This window comes from Nyctereutes procyonoides, unplaced genomic scaffold (genome assembly GCF_905146905.1).
Source record: "Nyctereutes procyonoides isolate TBG_1078 unplaced genomic scaffold, NYPRO_anot_genome, whole genome shotgun sequence".
Classification (NCBI taxonomy): domain Eukaryota; kingdom Metazoa; phylum Chordata; class Mammalia; order Carnivora; family Canidae; genus Nyctereutes; species Nyctereutes procyonoides.
This window is the reverse complement of record NW_026575037.1, coordinates 4,712,314-4,721,237: the sequence shown is the minus strand read 5'-3', so window position 1 is coordinate 4,721,237 and position 8,924 is coordinate 4,712,314.

Genomic DNA, 8,924 nt, shown 5'->3' with positions numbered 1-8,924 from the left:
AGTGACATGCAGGGTGAACAGAGGTCTCAAATCAAGTGAAGACCGATGAATGGTGTGGTTATTCTCTCACAGAACCTATGGTTTACCTGGGCTTTTTCTCTAGGACAGAGGGCTCCCTCCTGGAACAAATTGTGTGGCTGAGCGGTCACAGCCATCTCCTGGGGGTTTGTAGCCCATGGCCCTTCCTTGAAGCTGGCCGGGCTGGAAGCCTGCCTCTCCCATCTCCTGCTCAGCTGAGCAGCCACAGTACCCCATGGTACAGCTGCTGGCAGTACCGTGCCCCACCCTCCTGCTTTTTGTGGCATCCTCCTTTGTGACGGCTACAGCATATGTTTTATTAAAAGGGAAAGAGGAGGGAAGGCAAGAGGTTATATACATGGGCATGCTCAAGAATCTTAAGATTGAAAATCTTCTGCTCAATGCTAAATGCCTAAGGGCTTCCGTGTTTTGCTGGTTCCAACTAAACCCCAATAGGGACATGTGGGCAGGGAAACTGGAAATGGAGAGAAATCGAGACTCTCTTAGAAGATTCTGATTCTAAAATATGAGAAGATATTCTCATGTCCTCTTGAAATCTGCCTGATTTTCCCCAATAGCTTCCTCCAAAATGTTTGATACAATGTTGATAAGCTCCTTGACCTTGAACACTATTTTTCTCATAATATATGGATTAGACCTGAGGGTGAGTGGGAGGCTAGGTAAATTTCAATGACTAATGAGATGTCCACGGCTGAACAGTAGCTTCCTCTAGGCCAATATAGGCCTCAAATGATTAACCCAGGTGTATGGTAATCCCAGGATTCGAGGGGAGAAGTGACCCAGGGTAAACCCCCAAGGAAACATGCAAGCCTCGAAATTTCCAGCATCATCAAGGATGCTGCAGTTGGCATCTCTGTCAGCAGGAATCCTTTCTCCAATTCTTCCTCTCCAAACAAATCCCACCCCATTCCCCATGGCGGAACTCAAATTCTCCCTCCTTAGAATACTGATAGCTCTTGTTATCTGAACAAATCAATCATGGATTAATTAGGTCAGCCTTGTGAATCTCTTGTATTGAACTGCTGTTGAGACTGTATATTGTCATTTCTCTTTTTCCTAGATGTAAACCTCTTTTCCTAACTAGACTGTAAGATCACTGAGGGCAAAGGCAAGGTCTTCTAAGAATTTTATCCCCCATGGCTTCGGGTCTGGGCCAGAGGAAAAGCTCTACGTCAGTACAACCTCTCAGTCCTGTAAAGCACAGAACAATTCAATGACATCTCGGTTACTAAGATGAAACCATTCCTTTGGAGAAGTTGGTGGAGTCTGGGGTTGGTCCAGGAGTGCTGAGCCCCACACCCCACTCCATGGGACCCCAGCTACAGCAGCTCATCTTCCCAGGGTTCTCTGTCCTCTCTTTTCCAAGAAGGAGCCTAAAACCATTCCAGTGCCACTTCTTAGGGTAATCAAAGACAAATGAGACAATAAGCTGTGAGAGGATTAATTAGATGAGCTCCCTGAAATGCTCTCAGCCCATTGGAAAAGGATGCCATTACAAAATGTATACAAGGTCTTCTTATTTAAGAGAAAGAGTTGAATCGCCAAAAATACACTGCGCGGTGGGGAAAACAAAACACAAACCAGGAAACCTCGACACTAAGCATCCCAGTCAGCAGAAAGTGCCCACGCAGCTGTCTCAAGTCCCTCCAGATTACCTCTTGTTTGTGAGCTGGGGAGGGATTCTGGAGCACCATCTCAGAAGGGATCTTTCTTACGTGGTGCTCCCCGGTGGCCAGCCTGTGCCTGGGGAAAGGCGGTCAGAAGGAGTTGATGACGCAGGGATGTTCTCTGCCCTCTGGCCTTGCTCAGTAAACAACCTGTTAGTAGGCCAGAAGGGAACACCCAGAGGATGATCTGCCCCCATCCTTGAGCCTGGCCCAGTGCTGGCAGAGCAGGATCTCTCCTCCATCCCCAGTCCTTCCCTCCTCTCCTCCTTCCTGGTGCCCACACTGCAGTGCACATCACTCCATTCTGGGAGACAAAGCCAGACCCATTTTTGGAGAGGAGGGAAAAGAAAGAGTCAAGGATGCTTCTGTCTTCTCCAGGGCTGCTGCCCAGCTGTCAAACCCTTTAGATCCAGGCGCTCCCCAGCCAAGAAGACTACAGTCTGACATTTGCTTCCTTTCCCTCAAACATTTCACAGTATCTGTGCTCTGCGCCTCCTCAGATCACATCCTTTCTCAAAAAAGCAAAGCATGCATCCTTTCCCAGAGTAAGCAGCAGCTATGATATTGATAAGATTTCAGGATCATTGTGGCAGGCTTGCCTGGTCATGTCCCAAGGGCTTCAAAGCAACTTACTGTGAGTGAGAGGGAACTCCAGAGGGTCCTGCTTTAAACAACACACACACACACACACACACACACAACTGTGTGAAACCAAGGGGGGGAAAACACACAAACTCCAGCAGCACTTTGCCATTGCCTGATGTCATCAGACTGCCCCCCAGGGGATTCTGTAAAATATTTTAGCTGCTTGGTGAATACTGGCATTATATGTATTCTAGAGAACACGGTTAGAAAGAGTGTCCCTTCTGCAGACACATGTCTAGCGAAGGACAGTGGCAGAAATACTTATAATAAACCTTTTATCCTCCTGATTGGTTGACGCTGACATATCATTATTCCTGCTGAATAAGGCCCAGATTATCCAGCCATAAGCATCGCTTGTTATAATTGCCATCCTTTTAAGAAAACATTTGTTCCTACTCAGGGCACCCGGCTCCCAGGGCTAGGAAGAGCACACACACGGTTCTTTACAGAGGGGTCTGTTCAATCATGTTACAGTGCATTAGCTTGATTATTAGTTAATATTTGGCTTAGGTCTATATACCCTGGATAAATATGTACCATGCAGAGGGACGGCTGGGTGAGGAGAAGACTCCTCTGGGCTGGAACAACAGCTCCCAAGTTCATGTTCCTACTAGGAAGGAACACTCCAGGAGCCTAGGCAGGGAGCCGCACCTGCATGATCCCTTGGTGGGCAGCCTGCTTCCTGCATACAGCTGTGAGCACAGGCACACGCGCGCACACACACACACACACACACACGCACACACACACACACCATAGGCAGCATCAGACTGTGGACCCAGATGATCACAGAACCAGGGAGAGGGATTGCTGTAGAATCTCAGCATGCCCCTCCTTCCAGCACAGCCCGGTTCTCCCCGGTGTCTCCAGCATGCTGCCAAGCTCAACTCAATCAATGGGGCCAATCACCCTGGGGAGCCTATTTGCAACCTACAGGGTCCACTCTCCAGAAATTTTTTTCTTGGCTGCATGTGCCTGAGAGAAAGAGACAGGCCTCTACAGAGATGCCATGGAGCTCCAGGAGCTTGCCAACGCAGCTCTATGGACATGTAAATAGGAATGTATCCTGTATCACACCCTCAGCTCTTTGGGGCCCTTCCCAAACAGAGCAAAGCCCCTCCAGTTCCGGCCAGCAGCCGCCCAAGCAGACAGAAGTCCTCGTCATCTTCTGCAATTACCCAGCCCGATTGGATTTTTCTGAAGCTAATGGGAGTTGCACTAACTTTGAGGACTTACACCAGGCCAAAGCAATATATAGGCCAGGCAGAGTGCCCAAGCCGTGTGACAACCATGCAACCCCGGCAGGCAGTAACAGGGGATCTCTCGCCAGCCAAACCCCAAAGTCCCCTGCTCAGCTCCACAAGACAGGAGCTAAGAGGTGGGCTCATTTCCCTCTGCCTGCAACTGCCAGGCACCTGAGCAGGAGGGTTGGGAGGGGCGGGAGGGGGGGCGACGAAATGAGCCCCTTCCCAAGGGACACCCCAAAGGACGACGAGAGCGGGAGAGGGAAATCTCACCCCAACCCTGCCCCGTTACCTTGAATCCTTGCAAGAGCCCTCCTTGCCGTATCAGCTGCTCCCCAAACCTCCACCGACTGGGAGGAGACTCCTAAAACATTCCAGGTTTTTGTGCAACATCTCCAGTGGCAGCTTTCCAAAGTTTTTACTTCATGGTTTCTTGTGGCTCTTTCTCATTTGGGGGAACGCGAATGCCTCCCCCTCAGCCGGCGAGAGGGAGCGGGTGTCTCTTTTCAAATTCTCTCGCTCCGGGCTTTGCTACCGCCGCCGCCGCCGCCGCCGCCGCCGCTAGACCACTTGCCCGCTGCCTTCCCGCGGAGCCGCGAGGGTCCCCGTCACCCAAAGCATGCTCCAAGTGGGGCCTCGGCGCCAGGCCGGGCGCACGCGGGAGAGACGGGAGGAAAGTGCAAAACCCCGGCGGGGGAGTCCCCGTCCCTCCGCGGAAGAGAAACCCAAGATCCTGCTTTCCTTCCAACTCCAAAGAGACTCACCCGCCCTCTCTCTCCCTCCCTCCCTCCCTCTGTCTCTCTCCCGAAATTACTGCCTGGCACTTGGGCGAGGACAGCTCCTCCGGCTTCGCTGCTCCCGCGGCCGCCTGCAGACCTGCCCCCGAGCTCGCCGCGCCCGGCAGGTGCACGTCCCCGGGCAGGTGCCACCGGGAACCTCGGAGCTCAGCGGAGGCGCGGCCGGAGCAGCCGCCAGCAGCTTCCGAGGCAGGCGGATCCCGTCCCAGCGCTGCAGCCCGGCGCGTCCCCGCTCCGACTCGGCGCTCCGCACCTAAGCAGGGTCACCTGCAGACTCAGACACCAGATGAGTGTCTTAAGATAACAATGCTGCCCGGCCAGCCTCTCTCTTTCTTTCTTATGCACGTAGGTCGGCGGCCAATGGGACGCAGCGCCACACTCCCCGCGGGCGCCCATTGGCTGGGCGGCTGGGCAGGGGCGGGCCCGGGTCCCCCCGGCTGTCTCCCTGGGCTCGCGGGCAGGCTGGGGTGCCGGCTCCGTTAACCCTCCCGGCTTTGCAGCAGGGACTTTCTGGTGCGGCTTACGGAGCCGGGGATAAATCCACCGCTGGGGACTTGGAGGGGGTGAGAAGGCTGATGAACAGGAGGAAGCTGGGAGCTAATTACATTTTCTTCTAATCTTCCCGAGTTACAATAATCGTTTGTCCCAGACCATTCTGTTTGCTTGCTTAACTAGAACTCCCCGAGATAGAGACCCATTTGAGCCATTTTCCTTCTAATTTGAGGTTTTATTCGGTTGTTTTGTGCATTTTAGCCTCTTGGTCTCGAATTGCTTAATTAGAAATGAGCCCCCAAGTGAGGAATACTTATCTCACAGTGCGCGCGCGCGTGTACACACACACACACGCCACACACCCCAGAGATACAGGAGGGAGAGGAAAAAGATAGCAGGAACTCAGTAAGAAGAGAGAAAGAGACAGAGAGAGAGAGAGAGACTCTCATCAGCTAAATCAAGAAACGTTCTGTCCCCAAAACCAGGATTGGGAAGACAAACGCACAGAGAACTTCGGGTTTCTGGGGAGAGATTAAAGGGAAAAAATGTCCTGCTTCCAAAAAAGGGAATTGTTTTGCCTTTGGTGCTGTCTTTCTGTGTGTTTCTTTTTGCTTTGGTGTGTGTCAGGAAGAGGACTGGTGCTCTCCGTTTGGTTTTTAAGGGAAGACTAGAGAAATCAGAACAGGACCAGCCTTGTTTCTGTGAAGCAGATGCTGTTGCTGAGCCTGTGAATTGGGAGGGTGTGTGGAGGGGGGAAGAGTAAGGAAAAAAATATTAACTTTGGATCAAAGAGTGTGAAATATATTCTTGATGTCCTAATGAGGTTGCACAGCTGAATTGCGTCCAGCTAACTAACATACTACACTCAATTTGGGCAAGAGCACCTGAGAGTAATAGTTGAAGAAAAATCCAATTCAACAGAAGAGCTAGGCGCTAGAGCTGGCAAAGGAATTTGTGGAGTTCACACCGAGTTGTGTGGTGGGAGAAAATATGGGGAGAAGAAATACATAGAAAAGAAGAGCAGTGTTTTGATTTAGCTTTCTTGAATGGAGAGCAAAATCAAAAATTATTATTTTGTAAAAAAAAAAAAACCTGGAAAAAAATAAAAGAAAGCAGAAGTTTAATGAATACCCAAGTAGTATGCATCAAGATTAGCTAAAAAAGCATGAAGGAGCCAGATGTTCTGAATGAATGAGAAAAAATTAGAACCACTTCTCACACACACACCCTTAGCCCCACCCATCCATCACTTTCACCTCCTCTGTATCTTATTATGCAGATTTGACCTTCCTTCTCCATACTGTAGGTATGGAGTTCTCAGCCATGTTAAAAAAAATTAATGAGGTATAATACACATGAAAAATTCCACAAGTGTATAGTTTGATGAATTTTTGCCTGTATATGCCTCCATGTAACCACTGTCCACATCATTTCCAGTTCCCCAGAAGCTCATCTGCAGATAGCTGCTATTCTGACTTCCATCATCAAAGATTAATGTTACCTGTTCTTGAATTGCATAAATAGAAGCTGAGCATAAACACACTTTTGTGTCTGTTTTCTTTTGCTTATCATTATGTCTGTCTGTGAGGTTCATCCATGTGGCTGCATGTTTTTTTATTGCTATGTAGTATTCCATTGTGTGACTACAAATCATTTATAGATTTTCCTAGTGATGCATTTTTGGGTTTTTTTGGTCTATTCAAAGTAAACCTGCTATGAACATTCTTACATATTTCTTTTGGTGAACACATGCAGTATTTATCCTTGGTATACACCAAGGAGTTTAAAATCACTTAATTTGCTTTTGGCTACTACAAGGGAGGCAATGTCACGAAGGAGATTCTGAAGCCTATTTCCTATCTGAAATAATTGAATAAAGGGATAATGTCAAAGGCTATCACTACTGAACACCAACCAAATGCCTAAAATATGTCCAATCTTTTCCATACACAGTCTCACTTTCTTCTCACAACTACTCTAAAAAGTATGTATAATCATTTCTATTCTACAAATTAAGAATCTCAAATGCAAGACATAGTGTTAAGAGGTGGCCCTGGGAGTGCAAAGTGGAGTGTGCGTGAATATAAGTGCTCTGTGAGGGGGGCTGTAAGACAAGGATGTAATAGAGGGACCCACCATGTAGATGAGGTTGGAGACTGGTCTGTGGCAATGGGACAACCTGGAAAACACAGATCAAAGCATCCCACATGGACAGAAGGGCATGGGAGGACTGGAAATGGGAAATGGGCTTGAATTTGATTGCAATGTGTATCTGTATTGTCAGGAGAGAGGGGATAAATTAGAGATAACAGAACCTGCCATTCGATAGCATCTCAGTGAATATAAGTACTAGCACCTATCTGTGGCCCATGGGGTGGGCAGAGATCACAGACTCCATTTCACTGATGAGGATACTGAAGATAAGAATGGTCTACTCTCGGGGTATCTGGGTAGCTCAGTGATCTGAGTGTCTGACTCTTGATTTTGGCCCAGGTCATGATCTGAGAGTCCTGAGACTGAGCCCCACATGGGGCTCTACCCTGTGTGTAGAGCCTGCTTAAGATTCTCTCTCCCTCTTCTCCCATTGCCCTTCCAAGTGCAAGCTCTCTCGAAAAAAAAAAAATTAAAAAATTCTCTAATCTCATTTCCAGGGAAGCCTGGGTGGCTTGGCAGTTGAGTGCATGCCTTTGGCTCAGGTCGTGATCCCGGAGTCCTGGGATGGAGTCCCGCATTGGGTTCCCTGCATGGAGCCTGCTTCTCCCTCTGCCTGTGTCTCTGCCTCTCTCTGTGTGTCTCTCATGAATAAATAAATAAAATATTTTTTAAAATCTCATTTCCAAATAAGCCAATTAAAGAGTTGAGACTTGAACCCAAACCTGTTGTTTCACTGCATCAGGTTGCCTATACAAAAGGTAATGGTTGGGATGCATACAAATTTATCCCAGTTCCATTTAAATGCAAAACATCACACAGCACAGATACTCTAGCTTCTGTGAACTTCAACCTTTCCCTCTTCTTCCTTTTTTTAAAATATTTTATTTATTTATTCATGAGAGACACACAGAGAGAGAGACACACAGAGAGAGGCAGAGACACAGGCAGAGGGAGAAGCAGGCTCCATGCAGAGAGCCCAATGTGGGACTCCATCCAGGGTCTCCAGGATCATGCCCTGGGCTAAAGGCAACACTAAACCGCTGAGCCACCCAGGCTGCCCCTTTCCCTCCTCTCTAGGTATTTAATTCCCTGAGAGGAGGCCATGAGACATTGTATCTATGTTTACAGGACTCCTGTGCCCTAGCAATATGTGACGTCTTTTTATTTGTACAGTTCTTTTGTCTGACGTTCCCATAGAGAAAGAGGTCTATAAAGACTGAGACAACAACTTTCAACTATTTCCAATTCAATATACATTTTTCAGTGACCATTAAATCTATTCTTTTTTTCCTTGTAAATGTGTATAGGAAAGCATGCAAAGATGACTACAGATAGGTAAAGAATACTAGATATTGATTTATTGGAATATCAACCCCAAATGTTTCGCTTGGGTTTTCTAAAATGACTCAACACTTTAGAAGATCAAAGATTTCAAAGTAATTGCAGATTATACGCTACTCAAAAGCAGGAGTATTTTTCCTGTCCATGCCTAACCTAATGCCCAGCATATGGTAGGTAACCAAATGTTTACTGGATGAATGAATGTGATCCATAAAGTCTGAGGATAATCCATGGATGCACCTAAAGGTAGTCTGTGGAGTGGAAAGGCTATTAGGCCAAGAAGTCTTATTTGCAGTCTTAGCTCTACCCCTTCTTAGCAGATTGATCTTGGGTAAATCACCTCACTATTTCATTAGACTTAATCTCATCATCTGTTAAATCCATCTGAAAGATTGGACTAATAGATGATCTGGTTAGTCACGTGCCATTTCTTGCATTCTACGATTAAGTGTGTTTTCCTGGCATCTACTCTAATCTTTCAATGGTAAACTCTGCATAACTAAGCTTAATACTGCTTTTTAAGCTAGGGAGAGTAGGAAAAAAAA